This window comes from Desmodus rotundus, chromosome 12 (assembly GCF_022682495.2).
Source record: "Desmodus rotundus isolate HL8 chromosome 12, HLdesRot8A.1, whole genome shotgun sequence".
Classification (NCBI taxonomy): Eukaryota; Metazoa; Chordata; class Mammalia; order Chiroptera; family Phyllostomidae; genus Desmodus; species Desmodus rotundus.
Window position 1 is genome coordinate 6,631,027 of NC_071398.1, and position 25,125 is coordinate 6,656,151.

The 25,125-nt window shown below is 45.7% G+C and overlaps 1 long non-coding RNA gene across 6 annotated transcripts in view; it reads right to left on the reverse strand.

Annotated features, from left to right (window-relative positions):
• Positions 1–25,125, reverse strand: part of LOC112296677 (uncharacterized) — a 108,111-nt gene that overhangs the window by 59,312 nt on the left and 23,674 nt on the right. The window contains exons 7-8 of one of the 6 annotated variants that reach the window (XR_008425676.2): positions 14,502–14,665; positions 3,591–4,868 (exon numbers count right to left, since the gene is read on the reverse strand). The exons of 2 other annotated variants lie outside the window; for them this stretch is intronic. This is a non-coding gene — a long non-coding RNA (uncharacterized lncRNA). Of the gene's footprint in view, positions 1–3,590; positions 4,869–14,280; positions 14,666–15,659; positions 19,832–25,125 lie in introns of those variants that run through there. 3 more of the 6 variants (XR_008425679.2, XR_008425674.1, XR_008425673.2) reach the window with 3 other exon arrangements.

Consider the following 25,125-nt stretch of genomic DNA (forward strand, 5'->3'; position numbering starts at 1 on the left):
GACAAAAAACACACCTGAGCATCCAAGAGATACAGGACAAAACTGAAAGGTCTAACCTATGTGTAACTGGCATCCCAGGAACAAAAGATAAGGAGAAATAACACACGGAATTTTCAAAAATGAAATGGCAGATACCAAACAACAGTTCCAAGACACTCAAAAGAATATCAAGAAGAATAAATGCTCCCCTCCCAAAACGACCCTCACACCACAGGCACATCATATTCAAACTGCTGGATACCAGAGACAAAGAGAAAATGATGAAGGAAGTGGAAAAAGACACATTCCACTTAGAGGAATAAGAATGAACAATAAGAATTACACCAGACTTACCATGAGAAACTATGCGAGACAGAAGGTAATGGAATGATATTTCTGTTGCTGAAAAATAACAAAAACTTGTCAAGTCAGAATTGCACACCCAGCAAAAATATCTTTCAAAAAGGAGGTAGAAATACAGACTTCCCTGAACCAAAATCCAAAATTAAAAAAAAAAAAATCTGAGCGAACTCATTGCCAGTAGACCCACACTATAGGCAATGTTAAAAAAAAAAAAACAGTAACAAGCGTTCTTCAGGCAGAGGGAAAATGAGAGCAGACAGAAATCTGCATCTACACAGAGAAATTAAGACAAATTAAGACACTGGACAAGAATAACTAAAGGTAAGCAAAGCTTAAAATTCATTTTTCATTCTTTTTAATTGTTTTGAAAGACAATTATTTAAAGCAAAATAGGAGGACTGCGTTTCTACAGCCAACGTAGGAGTCAATATGTGGCAGCGATAGAACAAGAATGGAGGGAGAATTGGGGGTCTATCATGGCCCGTACACTAGACATGGACAGAATGCTATTTAAAAGTAGACTTTGACTAAATAAGATACACATAGTAAATCTCAATGTAACTACTACATTTTTTCAAAAAAGGAATGAATACATGATAATTCCACAGTGGAAATAACATTAAATCATAAAATATTTTCAATTAATCGGGAAAAAAGGCAAGAAGAAAGCACAAATGTAACAAACAGAAAACAGCTGGTTAGACGGTAGATTTTAATTCAACCATATGAATAATCACATTAAATATAAACCATACTAAATCGACCATAGATTGTTAGATTAGATAAAAAGCGAGACCAAACTATATGCAACCTACAGAAATACCACTTTAAATAAAAAACATAGATTGGTTAAAAATAAAAGTAAGGAAAAGATGTACCATACAGACAATACTCAAAAGGAAGCTGAAATAGCTTTATTAAAATCAAAGTTGATTTCAGACAAAAAATATTACCAGTGATAAAGAGGGTTATTACATAATGAAGAGGGATTTGATTTTCCAAAAAGATAAAAACATTACTGATTTTATGCCTATAAATTCAATAGCTTACAGCAAGTGAACAATTTCCTTGAAAAGCGCATCTTCCCAAAATTACACAGGGAGAAATAGAAACCGTCAAATAGCTTTATATGTATTTTCAAAATTGAATTCATAATTTAAAACCTCACAACAAACTCATAAATTTTATCCAAGTTTTCAGGAAAAAAACTGGAATCAGCATTTACACAAACTCTTTGAGAAACAGAAGGAAGTACTTTTTACTAACGAGGCCGGCATAATGCTGGTAGCAAGCCTGACAAAGACATCGCAAGAAGAGAAAATCATTGACCAATATCCTGCGTGAATAAATGTAAAGTCCTCGATAAAATGCTGAAACTCTAAACTCAGCATCATATGAAAAGGATTCATGGCATTTATAAACAGAGCTTATGCCAGGATTGTAGGATGGGCTTCACGTTATGAAATTAATATTTGTAATTTATCACATTAACAGAATCAAAGAGGAAACAATAACATCTCAACTGAAGCAAAAACATTTTTGACAATATTTCACACCCACTAATGAAATATATCTGAAAAGATTAGAAAAGGGGGTTTCGTCAACCTCGCAATGAGCGTATACAAAAACCCACAGTTAATGTCATTGCTCATGGTGAAATATGGAATGCTTCTGTGTCCCGGAGAAAGATGTCCCCTCTCTCCACTTCTGTTCAACAGTATACCGGAGGTCCTAGCTACTATAGCAACATAAGAAATAAAAAAGTTTACGAGTTAAAAATGAAAAAGCAAAACTGTCTTTTTTTGCAAATGGCATGATGGTACATATAAAACATCTTACAAAGCATACCCCCCCCGAATAACTATCCAAACTGAAAAGTAAATTTAGTGAAGTCACAGGAATCGAGGTCAACGTACAAAATTTAAATACATTTCCATTTTTACCAGCAAACAATTAGGAAATAAAAGTAAAAAATGATTTACTTATAATCTCAGGAAAAATATAAACTACTCAAAAATAAATTTTAAAAAGGATATATAAAACTTATATTCTGAAAATTACTGTATATTGCAGAAAGACATTAAATAAAAATTGAAAACATAGGACTTATGGATTGGAAATATTAATATTGCTAAAGTATCAATGCTCCTCAAATTGATCTATAGATTCAGTATAACCCCAATCAAAATTCCAGGAGGCTCTTAGTAGATATTAACAAGTTCACTGTAAAATATATGTGAAAATGCAAAAGAGGAATTGTCAAAATAACCTTAAAAGTTTTGAGGAGTTGTGCTACCTGCTATAAAATCACAATGAGTAAGACACTGTTATTTGCACAAAGACAGACAGACAAGCCAGTGAAACAGGATAAAGTGCCAAAACAGACCCCCACGGGTGCGGTCAATTGATTTTGAACAGAGGTGTGCGTGCACACACGCACACTCACACACAATGGGGAAAGAGGAGTTCTTGCAACAAATGATGCTAGAACAATTGGATACCCATACTTATAAAACAAGGCAAACAAAAAGACCCTCGGCCTGTACCTCACACCACACACAAAAATTAGATGGAGACAGAAGGACGATGTAAATGGAAAATTAGAAACTGTACAGCTTGCGTGTTTTCAAAAAGAAAGCAGGGGAGTATCTGCGTAAACTTGAGGTTGGCAAAGATTTCTTTGACAGGATACAGAAAGCACTAATCATAAAATATCATAAATCGGACATAATCCAAGTTCAAGTTTTCTGCTTATCCAACAACACCATTAAGAAAACGAGGAGACAAGACACAGACTGGGAGAAGTGTTTTGCAATCCTATTTCTGACAAAAAAAAAAACTTGTTATCTTGAACAGACAAGACCTTCTAGAAATCAATAATAAAAAGGCAACTCAATAGCCCCAAACTGGACATGACTGAAGTAAGCCCCGCCAAGTGAGTTTATACACCGACGTGGCGTAAACAGAAATACTGTTTGGTAGTTAAAAGAAAGAAACTTCTGCACGGCTCTCAAAGACATGATTTGGAGAAAGAGTAACTACCGCAGGATGCCGTAGCGAGCAGGTAAATCCAACCTGTGACCACGGAACAAGATGAGAGAAATACTGAGCCGTAAGTGACCGCCACCTGGCGGAGGCGGACTGCCAACTCGAACAAGAGAACTTTCTGGGGCGAGGAGGTGTTCCACAGTTTGACTGGTGTGCGGCCACATGGGCGCATTCACTTGTTAAATCCACTGAACTACAACCCATACATTTCATCGTGTATAATGCATACCTTGGTTTTTTTAATAAAGGGATTTAAAAAATACCTTAATAATAAGTGAAAAGAGCAAGTCACAACAATATAATTCCATTCATATAACATTCAAAAACAGGCAAAGCAAATAACCTATTTCTCACTGTGAGATTATTTTCTAAAGAATCTGCCACGAGAGCTGACAGTGGTTTCCTTGGGGAGACGACTGCTTTTCTCACACAATTAGGGGCTGTTTGACACTTTAAAAACCAGGCATATATAACTCCCATAAAAATAAAGACCACAAAAAAGAGATCGTACCCATTTGCAGGTTGGCGGTGTTGGCTTCCACAGAGAGCTTTTGACACTCATTTCAAATAGGACATTGTTTCTGATGGGCGAATCTGGCGGCGACGTGGGGCCGGGAAGGCCAGGAGACTGAGTGCATTTGCTGCTGGTTGTATAACGTGGGCCACCTTGTTACTAGCCAAGCATAAAAGACAGCGGGGGACTCGGCACATCAAGTGTGACAAGGCACTGGGAAAGTGTGCGTCAAATTAGAGTAAGAGACTGGGACTGTGACAGAAACCCAATCTGTACTCCCTAATTACAGTCTCGCGTTAGCCAAACTGACACGAATGTTAAGTCCCATTAAAGATTGTCTAATTAACCAGCGTACACAAGACTCGAAGGCCAGCGACTAGGTGCTGTTCAGCCGAATGAGATGGAATTGCCAGGACCGGTGAATCCCCGGCCGGCCCAGCTCCTCCGCCGCAGGCAGCCCTGCTGCGAGGTTAGGCTGTTTCGTTTTCACACGTCTCTCCTTTCAGGGCTCTGCTTGTAATATTTACAGAAAAAGGCAGTGCTGGTAAACAGTTTCACACAATGAGGTGTGAGAGTTGATAGGGTCCTTATTCAAGCTCTGAACTCCCCTGATGAGCTGCCAAAAGTTGTTATGAATGGCCCGGCTGACAGGGTGATGACTGATAACGGAAAAACAAACAGCCTGGGTAATTCATGAAAACACACGCCCTCAGACAACTCCGAGTGGCGAGTGACAGTTAAGATAATGGAATTTTGGAAGCTTTTCTTAAGGGGTCTTCTCTATACAATTATTCTGTTAATAGATTCTCCCTTAACGTAGCTGGACCTTCCACTTTTCCCACCGAATAATATTTTATTATGATCGCTGGCAGAGAGGTGCTGGCCCTGGACTTGCAGAGAATGGTCAGTTTCTCACACAATCTCCTCTTCCCGGGGCAGGATGCATTTTAGTTGAGGTCTGTGCCTGCCATTTAAAGAAATAAAAAAAAAAATCCTATTTGCATTTCTATTACTAGAAACATTTCAAAGCATTCTCCCTTCATTTCTTTCACTCATTTGCTGCAAACCTTTGATTAGAAAATAAATATAGGTTTACATACTGAGCTGCTAATATTTTAAAGGAGAACAATTTAAATGTGGTGGAAGTCAATTTCCAATTCAGAAAGCCTATTTGGGGTTCATTGTCTTAAATCAGGCGTGACCAAGCAAGAAAGTATCAATTTGGCAATGCTTTGCCTTTGGAACCAATGGTTTTTCATGAAGTTCGTTGTGGTTTCTGTAACAATGGCCTACTTCTCCATTAACGTTTCAGGAAGCAGAAATACGGAGACACATATAAAGCGTGGGTATAGGCACACGTGAGTACTATCGGAAGAAGAGAGAGGCTGCGCGCAGGGGTGGGGGAGGTTGGGGGGAAAGACCAGGAGCTGTGTGTTTTCATCCGGGCTACCCTGAAGTCCGCGGACAAGCAGCTCATTAGGAATGCTGAATCTGAGCCCCTCTGCCCCTGTCCCCAGCCGGCCGGAATTCTCATCCTAAGGAGATCCCCAGGTGAGCTGTCTGCACATCAAGTCTTGAGAAGCTCTGTGATATAGATAACCGAGTTTTCCTTAACAGTTTAAGTTTTATAGCTGTCAAAGCTTACCAGCCTGGTGACCCGTGTTTTACAAAAAGTTTACAACTATGTCGTCAACCAGTTAAAGCTACCTCAAAGCATTTTAATGTCTTCAGGTTTTGAAGTTTGATTTGGTCATTTCCATCAAAACTGTGAATGAAAATGCCCTCTGACCCAACAAGTCCACTGCTAGGGATTTAGTCTAAGAAAATGCTTGCAAAAGCGCCTGGGACGAGGTGGGTGGGGATACGCAGTGCGGCACTGCCTGCAGGGCCGGGTGTCGGGAAGGGACCGCAAGGAGCACGCCACTGGGGACTGGGTGCCCCTGAGGGTGCAGCCCGGCAAGGGGAAGACCAGGCAGCCACATGGGGAATGGGCCAGAGCAGCACGAGCCGATACAGAATGATCTTGCAGACGGCCCAGTCGTTCTACACGTATATGCAATTTATAGCACCGTTTTCCTGGAAATGCAGGAACTGGCTACTAGTGTTTACCTTCATGGGAAGGACGAGGGGTGGGAGAAAGCCTTCGACTTTAGTTACATGTTTAGCTCTATCTTTTGAATTTTCTAGAAGTGTGAGCATGTGCGAGGGCACGCGTGTGTGACAGCGCGTATGTGAGCGAGCAGCACCTCGGCATTGAGACCGTACGCCATTTTGTTTTTATTAAGGTCTAGATGTGAGAATATTGGGGAAAACTCTTTGAAGTAAAGTCATTTTCCACGAGCTCGTCTCTACCATCGAACTTCCACAGGCGAGGAGTTTCTCAACCACAAAGTGGCCAGATTTCCCAAAGAACTGCCGAGTTCTCTGGAGCAATGGTAATAACATTTTCGGAGGTCATAGAAAACTCTGAGGATCCAGTAAAAGTATGATCAAAAAAGCGTAGTTGCACACAGAATTCTGGGTCCACTCCAGGGGGTTTATAGAACCCCTAATCCCTGGATTGTGGGAGATCCAAGCCCCGAGGTTAAGGATTAGCTGCCCTAGAGACTCTCAAGGTCAGAACGACATTGACTTTATAATTCCATACGTAGCTCCTTTTTGGACTTGAGGCTTCAAGACCCGGCCCAGGGGTTGCTCCCCTGGGCAGACCGTCCTGACTCGCCCATGCCCGGCTCCGCTGAACCCGGGGCCTGCTTTGGCAAGGCCATCGCACTCCACCTTTGTCTCTGCTACACATATTGTCTGTTGTGCTGGGTTGTAGCTGTTTACTCATCTGATTCGGCTTCCAGGTGGTCAGTTCCTACTGGCCAAGTACTGGTTTTACTGATTTTTTTTCAACATCCAAAAACATTAAAAATGACAATGAATAAACACATGCATGAATGTCTCATGTAAATTGCTAAATCTTTGTGCACAACCACGGACAGCGCGGGTATGACCCGCCCCGGGCAGCACGGCCATCTTTCTGGCCCCACCGCACCACCGGCGCCACACCTCTGGGAGTCACACATTAGACGCCCTAAGGGGAATGCATGGACCTCACGTGTGATTGCTCTAACCCGAGGCTCTGATTCCTTCTTTACCTCCCTCAGTCCTCTGGTGAAGTCCCAGGTCAAGCGGTGGATCCAGCCAGTGAGTGCGGATGGGTGGTCTAAGCCAAACCATCTGTGGAGGAGGGAATAAGTATCATTTGCACATCCATTAACCCAGCCCCTGGCTCGCTTCCTTTCATGGCCACTGTGGCTGGTGAGGAGTGAGGAGACAAAGAAAAGTACAGTGTAATGTCCCATGCTAGCACGTCTCGGGGAATTAAACATTTCACCCTGGACTTCGGTCCTCCCTGTTCTAAGTAAAGAGATAATATTAGAAAGAAGAAAGGGAGCTTAGTAGCCACATCTGAGATCAGCATCCATATAATCATGGCCAGGAGACTTATTTTCTCTGGAACTCAATGTAGAGTCAGGGTAGTTTGGGTCATGCTTCAGTAACAAATAAACCTCAAAATGTCAGTGGTTAAATACAATACGGGTTTATTTTACACCTATCGATTCCTCTGTGAGTGACATGCTTCCAGGGTAGCTGCCCTCCATGTGGGGACTCAGCAATCCAGCCTCTACCCAGTGCCACTGCCAGCTCAACCCATGGCTCCCTGGGTGCCATGACGGGGGTAGGGAGAGCACGGAGCTCTCACACCCACCCTTCTCTACTGCTTCTGGAAGGGACGCCTGTCATTTCCACGTACCACTGGGCAGAACTAGTTCTGGGGCCCCAAACTCAGTACAGGGAGGCCGAGGAGTTCAGCGTTTGCAAACTGGGACCTGCGCAGCACGTAGAGCTGTCTCTGCCACACCCGGAGTCCTCGTCTGGACAACGAATGAGGGTGCCGTCTGCCCCACAGTGCTGCTGCCAGGATTGCGTGAGAATGCACGGAGAGGGCCTGATGCGCAGCAGGCACTCAAGAAACGAAATTTGGTTCTGATCGGTGAAGTCCACGACTCCCGCTGTGTTGGGCCATTAGAGAGGCTCGCTGAGTTGTGGGGACACCAGGTCTTCAGGGAGGGAAGTGCTGCAGCGATGTGAGCGAGGGCCCATCAGCGTGTCCCTGGACCCCAGGGAGGAACCTCGGCTCCGGGCCATGACGACACCCAGGGTGTCAGGGGGCAGTGGGGACCTGCTCAGAAAGGCCTGGTCACCACTGCCCGGCGGTCATATCCCAGTGAGACGCCTGGACAGAGGTGCATGATAACACTTTCCTGGTCTTACACCAGCAGCCAACAAAAGCCAGGAAACGCCAATAATAATTCACAGGAACAATAAACCCTAGGTTTCTGCAGCACATCTCTCTAATTTGCTCCACCGGCATATGTGTAACTACCACGGGATGAAACTGCCTTTAGTTTGGTAAAATGTGTTCAATTTATATATAAGTTGAGAGCCATATGACATATTTTTAGATGTGATGTGACTAATCTTTAACCCCTGGAGTGAAGGGAAGAAAGACAAAGACTCAGGAATGTTCCATGCACCCCGGGAAGTAGGCGGCATAATCCATCTCATTACAGTTGTGGCTTCCACTCCCCCAGCTGCGCCTCCACGCCCCCTTATGCACGGGGCCCATAAATGCAGAGCACCCCGCCCCACCACCCAATCACACTTACCCAGTCGGCCTGGGCGGGCACCGCGCCCAGCCCTCGGCAGCGGCAGCTATGCACTGCCTTCCAGAAGCTGACGCTCTAAGAAACTGATTATCCACTTCTACCCATCATACAACTTTGTCAGTGACTGCAAAGAAATGGACTTGAACTACAAAACTCTTAATTTTATATCTTCCCTCTAGAATCTCAGTAATGACAAAGATACTCCTTTTCAAGTTCTATATTTTCAGTTGTAGCCTTCTAAAAGGAATAATTCGTGATACGAAAATATAGTTTTACAGTGTGTCTTTATCAAAATAATTTATCTAAGTAAGTCAGACCATTTATTTCCATTATTTTCTCTAAAGAAAAAGCAACATTCACAGCACGATGACCAAAGCTACAGATTTGCCAGCAGCCTACCTCACCTACGGACAAAGCATTTTCATATTCCTCCATTCATCTCCTTTGCCTTCGATTTGCTTTTTAAAAAATAAGACCAGGAGCCCAGAAGGCTGTGTTTGGAAAGCTGAGCCACCCCCGCCACTCCACAAGGGGTGTCCTGGGCCTCACTCGGTGATGTCCCGTTTGCCCGGCTGAGGCCTCTGCACAGTGCGGTGACCGCAGAGCCATCTAGGGATGGGGCGATTGGAAAACTGGTTTTCAGGGAATCAATACCAACTCTCGCCAGAAAGACTGGTCGGCCGCTATGGCAGCTCAGCATGTCGGCTAACCCCAAGGAAACCTGGCTGGCGTGCCCACCGCGCGCTAGAAGCGGAGAGCTGTCCTGATTCCCGGTGCTGTGTCGCACTGATGACACGCCAATGAATTAAATCACTTCTGACACATTACACCGGCCTCTGACACGTTGCCAGCGTGACATGACACGGCACCCTGCAAATGATCGTGTGAGCCCGTGATAGCCTCCAGACCCCAACAACCAGCACGTGATAGCAAACGCCGAAACAGAACGATGGCAATCACTTTGTCACATTGTGAAAACGCATCCTCCTTGGAATAACACAGGGATAACTATTAACAGATACTTACCACCTGCTGTGTGCCGGCATTCTAAAGACTACATATACAGTATCCCGTATCCGCCCTACAGTAGCCCTCTCAGGTAGGAACCATTAATAGCCCCGTTTTGTAGATCAGAAAACCAAGAGCCAGAGAGGTGAAGTGACCTGCCGGAGGTCACACAGCAGGTAAGTAGCAGAAACGCCATTAACAACCTTGACGTATACACCTTCAGAAGGAATCTGGAAATGGCAATGGGCCTTTCTGAACTCACGCCATAAACTCCATCATCTGTCTGACGTGCCCAGCCGGAGAAGAACGGCAGAGCGTCTGAGTGGTGTGCGGGACCTGCTGCAGGAAGGTCAGCAGGCAAGGGCCTCAGCTTCTGGGGACCTGCCTCACAGAAGATAATGATGGTACCTTTATTCCAAACACTGTGAGGCTTCACCAGTTAGGAGCTAAGTCATGCTCCCCGCCCCAAGGTGACGTGTGGATGCCCTGGCCCCCGGTTCTTTAGAGTGTGACTGTGCGCGGAGGTTGGGCTTTTGCAGTAATATAATGGGGGTGGGAGCCCTTGAGTTGCCGCCACAGAACAGGTCTGTGGCTCACACATTGGCATCGAGGGCCCCACAATGTCTTGGTACCATGTGACTCCTGAAAATTGCGTCTTATTGTGCAGTAGGCTGGGTCAGGAAGTGTGTGGCCCACTGAGCTGCTCCCTGGAACGTGACAGGGGCCAAATCATCCCCATAACACCCAAACTCTGCTTCCACACTGAGGACCAAGGCTCCTACTGTGGCAAGTCAGTGCTGATGCTGCGGTGGCAGCAGCAAACCTCCCCCCCCCCCCCCCACCCCATGACCACCACCCGGAAAGCCATTCCCAATGATTAGCAAGCAGCATTTGCATCCAAAGTGCCAAGCCCAGTTGCCTAAAGAAAGGTGCTAGGAAGTTCAGAATTTGGGTTAAAGCCCCAAATGGGCCAATTAGCTTCATGCAGAGAAACCTGCAGCTCAGCGGCAACCGGTCCCCCCTGTGGGTTAGCAGGGGAGAGAAGGAGAAACAAGAGTGACCAAGAACAGACTCAGGCCAAGCTCAGCTCACCGTGGGACAACGCCGAGCGCAGGCGCCACTGACAGTTCCCGGCCCCCCTGTGCTCCCCAGGGCAGTCACAGCCACGCCTGGGTCAGGACTCCATGAAGGGCCACCGCGGTGGGGAAACCAACCAAAGAGGATCTTCGAGGTTCCAGGTTGGCCACTGCAGCCTAGACGTGCGGGGCCGCTGCGGCACCTGGCACGGCTCCGTACACGCAGCGATGTGCCGGAAATACTGTTGACTGGCAACATTTTAAAATAAAAATCGGTCTATTACTGTTCATTTAACAAATTAGCCTAACATCTGTGTTAACTTGGTGGGAGTAGGTTGACTCATGTAGTAACGTATTGTACTATGCTAAAAAATTTGACAAAAGTTTGAAAATTTTTTACTTAATTTTATAAAATTATTGTCATTCTATTATAGTTGTCCCACTTTTCCCCCATTGCTCTCCATGGACCTGCCCACCCCCCACCCGCACAGTCAACCCCCACCCTGTTGTCCACGTCCATGGGTCATTCATACCTGCTCCTTGACTAGCCCCATCCCCTTCTTTCCTCTCTTAGCCACCCCCTTTCCCCCCGCCTACCTCCCACCCCCAGTTGCTGTTAGTCTGTTCCTTGTTTCCGTGCCTCTGGTTCCATTTTACTCATTTGTTCGTTTTGTTCATTAGATCCTATGGTATTTGCCTTTCGTTGATTATGATATTACTTCAAATTTTCATTCAAAATACAAAGTAGAACAAAATAACAATTATGTTGGGTTTATTTTCCATATAGAAAACTATCTAGAAGACTTTAAAGAACTCTTCAAGCTCTGAGAAAGTCTGACAGATGAGAAAAAGAATAAAAAAAGGACAGGCTGGCTGCCATTAGGACTTCCCAGTTCAGGGGCGTCCAGCTTATATTTACCCCGGCCTCATTCACGCTTTCCAGCTGCGTGCAGTGAGGGCTCACAAATGGCCCATTTCTCGTGCCGTGCTGGGTGCAGTGCCTTCTCAGGCTGCCTTTGCCTGCCTCCAGCAGAACCACTGCACCGTGGAAGACAGTCCAAGTGACTGCTTTTGTCCTAAGAGATGTGGAGATGAGCTTTCATATGTAACAAGGGTCCTTTAACTGATCCAGCATCCCTTGCGTATCTGAGCTATGAACCTTCCCAGCTGAAATCACATTTAGTTATGCTTTAAAAATGTTGCTGCTAGGAGAATGTGAGCTCTCATGCAAATATCAGGGTCTCCAGCACCTTATCTGAAGACACCCTTCAAATTCCTCTGCAATCCCGCCTCCTGCGTGGCTCTAATAGCCAGAAAGCACAAAGACGAGAATGAATTCAGGCAGCCTACGCAGTAACCCTCTCCCACGTTCCCTCCCTTCTGCAACCCCAGGAAATGCTGTTTGAAGTCAGGAGGGGCTCTGTAGGAGGGGAGGGCTGACTGTGGCAGCCAGTGAGCAGAAATGTTCAGCTACTTAACACGGGGCCACATGGGGCAGCTACAGAAACATCACTAGAATGTGAAATCTACTACTTCAACGGCGTTTCCCTTGCCCTCGAATCTTTTCAAACCTACGGAGCCATGGGAGCAGATGGACTTGTGGGGAGGACGGGGAGAAATGTCTTGTGATTTTAGTCCAAAATTGGAATGGTGTAGTAAATCTTGGAACCGTGTTCTGCTGTTTTTGTTCCACGTGGTCCCGTGAGTCCACAATCTCGGGCTGCAAGAGTGTTGCATTGAACGCAAAGCCCAGTGGCTCAGGGGAGTTGGAAAGCCAGCCACTAAAATATTAGGTGTTTTACGTTAATTGTGAGTCCGAGGAAATAAATGTCAGCGGAGTTCCCCAAGGTGTCTTTCTCAGGCTAGGCGCTGCACTTATTTGAGTTACCCGAGAGTGTAGCTTCCTTCATCCTGTGGACGAAAGGCTGTGTGCATTTGCCAAAAGTGATCTGGGGCGGGCTCTAGTGTTCCTCTTTGCCCCTGTGAGCTACGGTCTCAATTCCTTCTGTTTCATGAGAGGAATCAATTGCAAAATGACCAGTGGCTGCAAATGTCAGGCTTACATTTTCTCCTCAATGCCAACAGAAGGGGCTCAGGTAGGTGACCTCCACAACCTTTTCTCCCTCAGAAATGTCAGGGCTCCAGCCAGTGCTTCCGTGGTGCTGCAAGTCGGGGAGGCGACGCCACAGGGAACAGTGGGGCCAATGGCAGCTTCGGCGTCAGACGGTCCCGGTACCAGTCCTAGTCCTCTCATCCATGAATCCCGTGAGCTCGTCTTCTCTGAGCCTCCGTTTCCTCACTTGTCAAAACAGGAATCACAGGGATAGTCTACTTCCTTGTGGGGATTAAGTGAGACCGTGCAGGTCACACATGCAGCGTGGCACCTGGCACATAGTAAGTGCTCAGTAAGTGTGGGCTCTCATTATCAACATGTTCAACTTCCAACCCCAGAGCACCGATCTGCACACTTTTCTCCAGCAGGGACAGAGCTTAAGCCCTTACAGCTGGAAGGCAGATGCGGAGGGAGTGAGGAGCAGGCAGCAGCAGCCTCTCCAGGTGGATCCTGACCTCGCCCCTTCACGAAGCACTAGGAATCTAGTATGTTACAAGGCAGCATGTGTCTCTGATGGCAGCTTCCTCCAGGCCGGGCAGAAGGAAGACGTCACACTTCCTCTGGTCTAGAACAATGTAGCCCCACGTTGGTTACTTGTATTCATTCGACAAACACCTAACAAGCAGGTGCCAGACTCTGAGTAAAGACAAAGCTTGCAGCCTAGAGGGGGTGATGCATGACAGAGAAAATGGAGACCCGGGAGGGGCTCTCTCAGGGGGTGACAGGGCGGCTGAGGCCTGAAGGAGGAGACCAGAGTTCCAGGCAAAGAGCACATGAGGGCCAGAGGTAGGACAGGGAACTAAGAAGATCAGGAAACATCGATCAGGCACAGCAAGCATCTGGGATGGCTGGCTGGTGGCCAATGGTCAGGGACACCTCTTTTCAGAAGCTTTCCCATGGAGATCGTTACCTCGCCTGTCCACAGAGCTCTGAGAACATACGCACCAGCGACTCTGAGACCCTCTTCGGCTATTCACTAGTTTAATTAGGCACTGTCTGCAATGAAACCAAAGCACGTCAGGCCCAAATCCTAAGAGGTCTCACAAGTTTTCACACCTGCAAAATGACCACGGGGTAACACCCCTGCACCACTCACACAGCAAGAAAGAGCTAGTCGGGAGGGGGAGCCAGGGGGGCTCCCACAGGCCTTGGTACTTGCTTTGTCCACAGCTCTCTCCTTCCCATGGAATTCGTTACTAATAGGTGCAGAAATTCCAAGTTGTACACTAATTACAATTAGGCAATTCAGAAATTTCAACTTGTCTTCTTTTGCCTGGACCCATTCGTTCTTCACCCACTCCTCGCCCAAAACCTCTTCCTCTGAGAGGCTTCAGCGTAAGAAGTTCATGGCCCCGATGACAGAGACGAAAGACCCAGAGCGGGAGGTGGGCGACATTGTGCGACCACCGAGTGGCCTGCCTGGAGAACAATGGACTCCGTTAACGGGGCTGGGGCTGGGGCTGGGGCTGGGCCTGGGCGAGGCACCCAGGATGCCAAGTTCAGGAAGGCACTGACTCTAACCGCAGTGTGAGTACACAGGACACGGGGTCTATGCTGGCAATATTACTGATTACCTATCGTATTATTTATTTGTATCACAACTATAAACCTACCTTTTTTCTATAGCTGCTGTAACAAATGGTCACCAACTTGGCTGTTTAAAAAAACCACAAAAATATTACCTTACAGTTCGGGAGGTTGGAAGCCCAAACTGGGCCTCACAGGGCAAAAATCAGGGTGTCAGCAGAGCTTGGTGCTTTCCGGGCTGCAGAAGAGACTCTGTCTCTCGCCTTGTCCAGCGGCCAGTGGTTGCCCGCAATCCTTGGCTCCTGCCTCCGCTCCTCAGCTGCAAAGCCAGCAAACAACACTCGGCTGACTCTTTCTCCTGTGGCGATGCTCTGGCTCTTCTGCCTCTCTCTTGTTCATTTAAAAACTCCTGTGATTACCCTGGGCCTACCCGCATAATCCGGGATAATCTCCCTATTTAAGGTCAACTGATGAGTGACTTTAATTCCACCTGCAACCTGCATTTCCCTTCCCCACGTGATGGAGCATCTTCCCAGGTTCCAGGAATTAGGATGTGGGTGTCTTTGCCTGCTACAGCTTCATATATTTCTAAACTACCTGTATGTGTTAACATAAATTATATCACTTTTTATCATTTGAGAGTAAGAGAATTGGGTAGATATTTTTTTAAGTTGTGAAGATTTAAACTTACATTTATGTTATAATGCGAACAAGTGTGACGTTGCGGGATTAGACAAATGGAATATTCTAAAGAACTGGCATGTGCAGACAAGTGGGAGATTGCATTAGACAAAGATTATATTTCAAACCACAGAGACAAAAAGGGAACAACTTACAAAATGAACCTGTGGGTGCTACTGGAAAATAAAAGGTTTGCTCTTTTCCTTACACCACACAAATAAATCACACATGGGTTAAAGGTTAAGACTTAAAAAGAGAAGAAAATGTCAGAAAGCAGACTAGCTATATTGGGGTGGTGAAAGGCTTCATTATACTTAAATTCGTAAAGCAAAACTTAGTAATATTAAAACAAAACAAAGTAAGAAGATAAGCAACAGAAAAAGAACACTTGATGAAGTTTAACAAAGAGCCAACAGAGATCTTTTGAATGCACTATAGAAAAATGAGCAAAAGACGTGACCGGGCCACTTCTCAGAGGAAATGTAGAGGCAGTAAATAAATAAAACCACATTCAAATGCACTCATAAGGAAAAGCAAATTACAGGAGGAGATAAGGCTCTTCTGCAGGCACACGGTATTGGTTAAGAACCGAGCGCCTGGGCGCTCTCTCTCCCACGCCGACACCTCTCCCCCTCTCAGGAGGGCACCTTTACTTTCCTCTCCTAAACTTTAAGGGTCCCCCACGAGACTTCCTACACAAGGGCAACGGGCAGCAGCAGCTGGGTGGGCTATGCCCCTGAACCTCTCTCCAAGGGCCCCTTTTCTGTGACTTCCCGGTGTGCCAACAGCAGCCCCACCTTGGCTCACTTCTTTCCTCTAACCTCTCCGGAGAGCCAAAGCAGCCCCAGCCAGGCGCTCTCCTGTTGCTTCTTCTATCCTAAGCATTTCCTTGTTTCATTGTCTGCAGCTTTCATAAACATACTCTCAAAAATAAAAAAAAATTAAAAAAACCCAAAAACACTCAGACTCCAGCGTGCCAAACCTCCTGGGTTTGAAGCCAGGCTCTGCTGATCACTGGCTTGGGCCTTGGGCAAGTTACTGGACCTCTCTGTGTCTCGGCTTCCCTACATGTAAAACAGGGACTGACAACCATTCTAACTCCTCATTGCAAAGACATACTGAGTCAGTGTACATGGAGTGCATTGAATGTGGCCTGACACGAAGTAATCGGTGTTAGCTCCGTAGTTTGTTACGACGTGAGCACAAAGACGCACGCACTTGGGCACACTCAGGAGCTCGGGGTAACATCATTTGCCACAGCAAAAACCTGGAGATGACTTTAAAGGACATCAGTAGGCAATGAATACATTTATTTTTTTACCTCCAGAACTTGGAATGATGATTAACTATTAAAAAGAATGAGAAAGATCTGGTCACCAGTACAGGAAAATGTCTACGATAAATTCAGTGGGGGAGGAAAGCAGGTCACAGACTATTCCAGAACGACGCAATGCGTGCTCTTTAAAGATGCAATATGTATGTAATACACACACACACACATGCATACAGCTGTATGTGCACGTGTGTAATAGGCACACAAGTGTTATGAACGTTTGATTTGTTATCAAATTGTTAGCAAAGGTACCAAAAGGGAGGGAAGAGGGAATGGGAGGAGGGTAAAAGGGAGAGTTTATCAAATAAACATCTACAGTGTTCTTTTTTTTATGTAAGCATGTATTGTTCTAAAAATTACCAAACAGAAATCTTGATCGCTTAGAATAAATTCCCAAAACACTGACAGAACCAATGGTAAGCAGAAGAAAATTATGAAGTCAACTTGTTCGGCAAGTGCTTTTTTTTTTCAAGGAAAGACGGAATGATTGGTAAAGGCATTAGTCTAGTTATGCCTTGAAGGATGGCTGTTTAGCTACGGTTTTTCAGATACTCTGAATGCGGGCTACACATGTTAAAACCATACGTCTTTCAAGGACAAAGATCACAATAAATAGCCCCTGTTAATTGTTTCCATTGTCTGTAATATTGTGTAAGTTTTACAACCCCAGGAAAAGAACGCTTTAAAAACTCAAATGCTGGACCTTCGATGTTACTTAGATGACATAAACAAATTAAAATAAGCCCAGCCTAAGCCAGTTGTGTTGATTAACCCGATCCCCTCTGAAAACGAGAAATGAAGCCCGATGCCCTTTAATACTATTTATTAGTGGAGTAATATAATACATTTTGACAAGCTGAACAGTTGTAACAGGCGGCTGCTCCAGTCTCTGCAGGGCTGTTTGGAATGAAAACAGGAGGGAGAGACAGCTCTGTAACTGGGCTCTAAGAACAGCTCAGCCCGCCCCTGTGTCCTGACCGAGTACTTCCATCCAGTTCATTTACGTGGGGCTCCCGAGGGCCTCCCGCCGTCTACCGCTGCAGCTCATTAGAGCCCGGTATCCGACTTTCCTCCTCGTGACGCTGAAAGCGTTTGTGCTTAAAATGTAATTAAACTTAAAACAAACAAGGACTTGATTCCCTGACAGTCCCGCTATTTTTAAATTGACAAAGGCATGAACTTAACATAGGATTATTTAGAAAGCGCTATACATTTCATCCACTTATGGCAAGGCATTTGCCCAACTCTTCATCCTGCATGCAATTAGAAATCTAAATACTTGGGTAACGGGCCTCTACTGGGAATTAGACTTGCAGATCTCTTACAAACGAGTAATGTGGTAAGACTTGCTGTCCAATGAGGTGTCTTATTGAAATATCCCAGGCCGCTTCACTTGTCACAGCTGTCGTTTCGGCCGCCTGCACTCACAGTGTATAGCTTTCATTACGAAAATAGAAATTTGTGTCCTGAGTGCTGTTACATTACTAATGCTAAATATTTAATTCCCTGGGGTTCCAATTATGGTTGAGCCCTGGCAACACTGATTCTACTTTTTAATAACAACTGTAAAAGCAATTTGAGCATTTTTCAATTAACTAAATACATAGTGAGCGAGTAACCTCTTGTCATTTTGCCCTCCAGGACCTGAGCTAATTGGTGTAGAATAAAATGTTTTGAAAATTAACTGATATTCCGGTCTGCACGCTGTTATACCGTTAAATTACAGTTTGAGAAATGAAGTTTGTCTTCTAATAGTTACCCTCAATATAGTTTGCAGATGTGAGAAAGTACCTGTGTTTTATGTACTTAACGGTGCTTCTAATTAGAGCCGAGTGGGAAGTCGAGAGTAGTTCCTCTGAACACCAGTCAGTATCCGTAATACTTCGCGTTGTTCACAGATAAAGGCAGCAGATCCCAACAGGGGGAAGTTTCCCCGGTTTCATTCATGACGCGTATTCACAATTTAGCTTCAGCATTTTAAAAGTTTGCCATAAGAATTCCTGTCATTAATTACAGTCACATAAAAAGTTCAAAAATAAAAGTTTAGACCTCTTTCCCCACAGAAAGCTTTAAATCAGACATCTGGGAAAGTCCTTCCTTTTTAAACACTTTGCTGCGCTTTCTCCCTCTACATAGAACAACGTCATAAATAAGCTCTAAATTGTTTTTTCCCCTTTAAAAGTATGGTGAGGATGAATCATAAAAGCAGGTGCTGTTTTACCCGCATTTTGAAATGAATCGTTTTTCTGCAGCGCAATGAAATCTGATTAAAGAGACCATCTCCTTGTAAAAAAAACCGCCTCTGACAGGTGTTCCTCCGCTCCGAGTCTCGACTGGTCATGATCTAAAATCCATGCTCCGAGAGCGAATGCCTTCTCGGCAGCTGTCCTCTTAACAGAGATGATCCCCAAAACAGGTTTCACCAAATTAGGAATCTCGGCAAAAGCGTTACGGCTCAAGGAGGAAGACACAGGAAATAAAATTAATCACTCTGGGAGAGAGGGGGGAAATAATGGGGAAGATTTCATTATCTCCATGCCAATCTTTAGGGTTTAAATCTTTAATATTTCTAAGATTTTAGTAACATCTTTGAGAGATGACTTTTAATTACAGAATGAACCTGGTGGTGCTGGTTTGTTAATATGAGGAAATCAGCCTCAATTTCTAATTTTTAAAAACCAAACGGAATAATGAGAACATTTTAGAATCGGAGTTGGGTTGACTTCTCAGGAAGCAATCTCCAGTCCATCGGCAAACACACACACACACACACACAAATAAAAAAAATATAAATTTGCTTAAGGTTTATTTAAATATTATTCTGTATATAATGTAATATCTTAGTAGACCTTCAAAATCATTGACTTAATGCAACCTTATCAATAAAAATTCTTAACACAAAAAGCCATAAAATTGGTGAAAGGCATTAAGTCCAGCTATGCAAATTATTTTCACCACTGACTATTTTTTCCAGCCCAAAGAACAGTTACATTCTAAAATCTAAAAGCAAAACGAAGGAAACCTATGCTTTGGATACACGTGGTACAGATATCATTTGCATTAAGAAATGAATCGTAATTTATTCCAAAACACTCAGCACCTAGTTTTGAAAAACAGTGCCTGGGTTTTGAGGGTCAGCCCCTCTCCTGGGTCCTGGATTCTGTTCTGTGTGCTCTGAAGCTCCCCAGGCTCGATTTGGGATCTAAGGTGAGGCTTCCTCCTGTTCTGGTTAAGGCCTGGCTCTGTCCACGAGCACTTGGGTGGCGCTTGGGCCCGACTCTTTGGAGATCCGGTCTTTCCACTGCAACAGCGCTGGACTTCCATCTGACTGATTCCTCTGGGGACAGACTGTTCCTCCGGCAACTGCGCCGTTCAGCCTTCAGTCCAGCTTCTTGAAATCGAACCGCTCCCAGTGCAAGTCTGTTGCTATTTGGCCCGCAGGCTGTGTAGGCTCTTGCTCTAGAGAAGAAGCTGTGGAAGAATGGGTTCCCAGTTATCTAAATACCTTTGAGGGCCACCCCCCAACAGAAACCCTGGCTGATTTTATGTTTAGAACCTGCTTCCTCCTCATGCGCGTTTCTTCTACCTACAGAGACCAATTTGACCAAAAGTAATTTTGAATCCCCCAAACTTTCTTTTCATGAAACCGAAGTGGACAACCATAGCTCAGAAACTGTCAGAACTGAATGGAATGCCTATTTCTATTGGAATTTTGAGGCTTCCAAATATTACTAGGAGTTTAAACTTGCCTCTTTGCAAAATAAAATGTTAAGACTCACTGAAGCCAACAGTGATTAAAGAAAGACAAACGACCCTGAAGCCTCATGGTCCTCTCGCCGCTTCTCTGTCTCGGGCTCCGCCATCTTCCTCCTCCTCCGAACCTATCAAAGCCTGTTTCTTTCAAAGTAAGCCTTCTGAGGATCAAAAGGCTAAAGCCCTAATTTCTTATATTCCCTGGACTAAAACACAGCGAAACTGCAAGCCATAGTCAAAGATCTTCCTAAAGTAGCTGAGGATCCCCACTGATTTGTTGAGGAATTTAAATGTATCGGCCCGATTTCTCTGACTTATATCCTCAAGGTCTCTGGGATCACAACCAGAGACTAACCTGTGGACTTATTTATGATATAATCAGGCTTGTGCAATTGCTGAGCAACTTCATGGGGGCAATTCCCAGGGCTTCTGCAAAGCCTGTTGATTGGAACAAAACTTAGGCCTTGCTCACAAAAATCTGATGAACCTGTTGATGACTATTATAACCAACTCCAGGTTGTTTTCAAAGAGAACTCTGGTTTTCCTCCAGATGATGGTTCCACTCACACAGCTCTTCAGTTTATTAACAGGGTGACTGAGACCTTCCTGTTGTGGTTAATAGGGCCAGGGTGAAATGAAAGGCCTTGTCCAGCCTGGTTTTGGTTGGCCTGGCAAGCCAGCTTGCTTGCACCCTAGATGAATCACCTAAAAGAAAATACACTAAAATTCTGAATTTTCAGCTCCAGCAAACACAGGTCCCTATTCAACCCCCGAAACAACCATCTGCTGTTATCGCATGGAGCCCGACCCTGGAAAGGAGACTGTCACAAACTGTGGCGAAACTTTAGGGCTGAGGTGCCTTTGGCCTTCTAGCCGGCCCTTCACCGTCCTCCTAATTCCCAGGACCTCGAGGGGCTCTTCTGCACCTTCCTCAAAGAAACAACTCTCCAGATCGGGAATGAACCTCTCTCTGTCCTTATCGCACTCTCGGTGCCCAACCCCACTGCCGTGCAGCAGCCCAGCCTTGGAGGACTAAATCAAACAGTGGGGGTCTCTAACCCATCTCGGGAGGTTACTGTCTCCGAACCTATCCCTTTCAATTTGGGCCCCTTGAGAGACATTGCCCCTTTTCTCCGCGGCTCCTCTACTCCCATTCTTTTATTAGGCTGAGACTTCTTAGAAAAGTATCATGCTGAAATTTCTTTCTCCCGAAAGGGGGAAATAATTCTGGAGTTTGACAGTAGCCAACAAAATGGCCAATCAGGTGAATTAAACGGCTCTTTGACATCTTTGCTTTGCTCCAGTTCGAAGGCACGATAGCTGAGCCTGGGAGCACTGATCGTTTGTCTTTTTTGAATCAGCTATCACCCTCTTTACGGGCAACGTCTTCAACCGGTACTGGCAGAGTCTGCAGTGCGTCTCCCGTCGAGACTGCCGTAGGTCACTCAAAACCTCTTCTCTAAATCAACCCACACCCCACAAGCACAGACATCCTGCAAGGTAGAAAGCACATAATGAATGAGACAGGACTCGGGGCCTCATTATCTCGTGCACTCGTTCCTGCAATACTCCCGTCTTTCCCGTGCGAAAACCCGAAGGCCAAGGGTGGAGGATCGACCAGGACCTCGGCACCTGAGCGGCGCTGCTATCTCTCCGAAGCCTGCTGTTCCCAACGCCACTACCAACTGTCCCAACTGAAAATAAATGCTCCCCTGTCATTGATTTATGAGGTATGTTCTTTACCACTCCAGTTGCCAAAGCTAGCCAATACCTTTTGCCCTCACTTGGAAAGGAAAACGATTCACCTGGACAGTAATGCCTTGGGGCTTTATCGGGAGCCCATCTTATTTCTCACAAATCCTGAAGGCCGATCTGGATGATATAAAGTTCCCTATGGGTTTCATTTATTGCAGAATGTGCACGACCTCCTTCTCTGCTCTTCCCAAATGGCCCACAGGAAGACGCCATCCAATTGCTAAAGCGTTTAGCCTTTAAGGGATATAAGGTTGCCAAGGAAAAATTGCATTTGCCCAAACCCACATTGGAAATTTAGGGCATCTATGATCAGAACAGGGCCTCACCTACATCCAGACAGGCTTCATGATGTTCTAAGTTTCCTCAAACCCAAACTAAGCATCAGCTACAGGCTCTCCACGGGCTCGTTGGGGATTGCCCAAACTGGACCCCATGGCCAAAGCTCTGTGTGTCACTGAAGAGCAACAACCCTGGCCCGATTTTGTGGGAAGAATGGGATGACGTAGCCTTCGAAGGTTTAAACAAGATTTTAATGCACCCACCTGCCTTTAGATGTCTCAGTTATTAGATTCCCTTTTTCCTGTTTTGTGTATGAAAAGGAGGAAATGCTTTTGAGGTCCTCACCCAAAACATGGGGACCGCCATCCAACCATAGGGAGGGAGAGCCAACACTGGACTTTGTGGCATTGGGATGTGCCCCCAGCCTTACAGGCATCACTGCCACTGCCCTCTGGTCATGGTCACCCAGGAAATCAGTGCACCCCATGCAGTCAAAGGCCCCCTGAAGTGCCATCACACCCAACATTTACAGTCAGCCGCCTCACCTTCTACGACATCCTTTCGTCAGCTGCTCCTCACATAACTCTTTCACACTGTACTAACATTAACCCCCTACTCCATTACTGACAAAGCCCCTCACAGAGCCCAACAAGGACAGGTCACCTCCTGGCTGACCCTTCGTGATGACCTGCAGGAAACCGCTTGGAGTAAATGACTTCTCACGGTGAGCCAATGGCTCTTACTGCAAAGGTGACAGTGGCGAATGTTGGACTACACATACCACATGAACACCCTCTGACTGAACTGAGGTGGCACCTTCGCCTTTGGCTACTACGGCCCAGAACTATCCGCTCTCACACAGGTCTGCACCCTGGCCGAGGGCAAAACTGCCAGCGTCCGTACTGATAGTGGATATGCTTTGGGAGTAGCTTGTGGTTTTGGAATGCTGTGGAAGCAACACTCCTTACTTCCAGTGGAAACATTTGAAGTGGCCAGTGTGTTCAGCAATTACTGGGAGCTACATTTTACCTGCTGCATTCCAAACTCGACCGTCCGGAAGCGAAGGGAAATCACCTGCTGACACCTGCAGCAAGGCGTGCTGCCCTCAAAGGAACCAACAGCAGGCAAACCCGTCATGGTCTGAAGGAATATTCCCCGCAATGAGAACTTAGAAAAACTAGCTACAGAAGCCCAACAACTGGCCTCAGAAAAGGAAAAACAAGATTGGAAATGCGACTGTTGGCTTGATAAAAAGTAAGAGCTATCTGTTGGGCCAAATAACCACCCGGGCCTAGCTGGAACTCTAAAATTCCCATTGCTAACTGCTGTGTGTGCACTAGACCACTGGTCTCCCAACAAAACGATAGCACTCGTGAACTGATATTGGTGGGAAAAGATGAAAAAGGGCACAAAAAAGCACCTACCTCACTTGTCCCACTTGTCCGAAGTACAACTCGAACCCAGGAAAACCTGTTTGCCCACTCCCGGACACGTTTAATTCCCTAATGGACGAATCGAGGTTTGGCAAATGGACTACACACTATTTCCCCCATCTCATGGGTAAGTATGTTTTGGTCTTGGTCTGTATGTTTTCTCACTGGACTGAAGATTCCCCTTGTAGGCAGATGACGCCTGAAGAGACAGCTTTCCCGTGATGTTCAGACCAGGCCAGTTAGAAGGTTTAAAAGTGACAGAAGTCTGTCTTTCACCTGGACTATTAACTGACTCTGGACCCTCACCCAAGGTCACACTCTGATTTGCAAGCTACAGGCTTATTATTGATGAGACATTTCATTCCAAAGCATTTCTTTGGAGATGGCAATACTGTTTAATTGCTTCATGTTTTATTCCTGCATTGTGTCTTCCCAAAGCATTTAATTCTTTCAGCTGTGAGTGTACCTTTGCTGTTTCAATATTCCCAGCTACAGACTTTAGATGGAAAATGCCAGAAAGATCTCCCTTCTGTCCCTCTGTTACTCAAACGGAACCACAATAGGCTTCCCATCTGTGCACTTTTCCTCCGGAGTGAGACATGACACCCAGGAAAGGTCCTTCCTGGCCTCGAGGGACACAAGGCCTCTGAATCCAGAAAAATCTGACTCTTGATCAGCAGCGCTTTCAGAGAAAGATCTCGATCAAAAGGGGGAGATGTGAAAATTAATAAACAATAACCTCCCTTAAAATGCAGTCGGCAGGGTAGAAGGGAGAACACACACACACCACTCAATGCATGTGACTGGCCCCGTCAGGAAGAGGAGTGTCTCCACAGGAAGTGATACTATATTGCTGCCTCAGCAGGGGGAAGACAAGATTCCTCCTGGCCCGGGAACAGCTCAGCCAATGGGAAACTGCTATAACATAGCCAACGAAAAGTCACTGTGCTTCAAACTTTCAGTTTCCTCCAATAGATTCTTCACTCACAGTATCTCCTCCCAAGTCCGTAAAAGGACACTCCTCTCCTTTGTTCTCAGAACTTGTGTGTGGTTTGCATTAGACGGCATGTCTCAAGTTGCAATTCTTTGTTGTTCCCAAATAAACCCATTTATCTGGAGAAATATCTGGCTACTTGTTTAAGGTCAACCTAACGAAAGCCACTATATTTAATCCTAGGGTCCCCAAATTACTACACCCAACTGCGCAGGTGACTTTCAGATCCCAGGGGGCCATCTTCACGCCGCCCCTGCGACAACAGGGTCATTGAGAGCTGTGGATGAGAGACTTCTTCCCCTGTGGGCTCACATGCCAATCAAGCTCCCCTCCTCTTGGTCTGGAAGATCTGACACTTCCCATTCTCAGGCGAGCTGGCAGCCCCACTCTGCACACTGAGAACTAAGTCTCAGCTGTTACTTAGTGGTGGTGGCAATCCATTGGTCTTGGAAGCATAGGATCTGGGCCCAATCCCGAGAACGCTAACAATGCTATGACCTTGGGCCAGTCACTGGATGCCTCTGCTCCTCTGGTCTCCTGCTTCTGACATG